This window comes from Galeopterus variegatus, unplaced genomic scaffold (genome assembly GCF_000696425.1).
Source record: "Galeopterus variegatus unplaced genomic scaffold, G_variegatus-3.0.2 Scaffold6784, whole genome shotgun sequence".
NCBI classification, from domain to species: domain Eukaryota; kingdom Metazoa; phylum Chordata; class Mammalia; order Dermoptera; family Cynocephalidae; genus Galeopterus; species Galeopterus variegatus.
Window position 1 is genome coordinate 101,536 of NW_007732895.1, and position 883 is coordinate 102,418.

The following is an 883-nucleotide window of genomic DNA, read 5'->3' on the forward strand; positions in this document are numbered from 1 at the left end:
CCGCCCCGGCTGCGCGTTCCCTGGAGTTCCGGCTCCCGGAACACTCGGAGGGACCCACCCGTGGGCTGGATCCCGGGCCGCCTCGCCGGGCCCTGCCTCCTTCCCGGCCCCTCCTGCCACAGCCGAGCGTCCGCTGCTGCGCTACCTGCTGTAGGCCGGGCCGAGCTAGCAGCTGGGAACCGGTGACCACCTCCAGCCTCGTGGCGCTTGCGTTCTGCTGGGCTAGACGGACGCTCGTCGCAGAATCACACATGGTCAATGCATAATTAGGAAGCGGTAATGGGGGGCCAGCCCTGGCCTGCGGGACCTGCAGGTGAGGGAAGTTCACCAGGTGAGGGAAGTGGAGCAGGGCAGCCCCGGTGGAGAGGACATTCTATGTGAGACACCCCGAGAGCTGGCAATGACAGGGGGCTGGGGTGGCCGGGGCACCGTGGGAGGAGGGACACAGGAAATCCCCTCCAGGCATTTACGCTTGAGAAACCTGCCCAGGTGCAGCCAGAAGCCTGCAGAAACGTTCACAGCAGCGCTGTGCCTAATGACAAGAACACTGGAACACCCCCAAATGCCCATCCACAGGCAAGTGGGCAAATAAACTGGATTATTCACACCATGGAATATTATACGGCAGTGAAACTGGATGACCTTCAGCTACAGCAATATCAATCTCAGAAACAATGTTGAGTGAAAAAAGTTGTAGAGAACTACGTATGGGATGGTGCAATTTTTAGAATGTATAAAAGCAAAATCAGAAATATCCATGCTTACGGGCCGCCCGGTGGCGCACTGCTACAGTGCGCCGCTTGGGAGCGCGGCGGCACTCCCGCCGGGGGGTTGGATCCCCTACACAGACCCGTTCCCGCTCCCTGGTTGAGCGGGGCGTGGG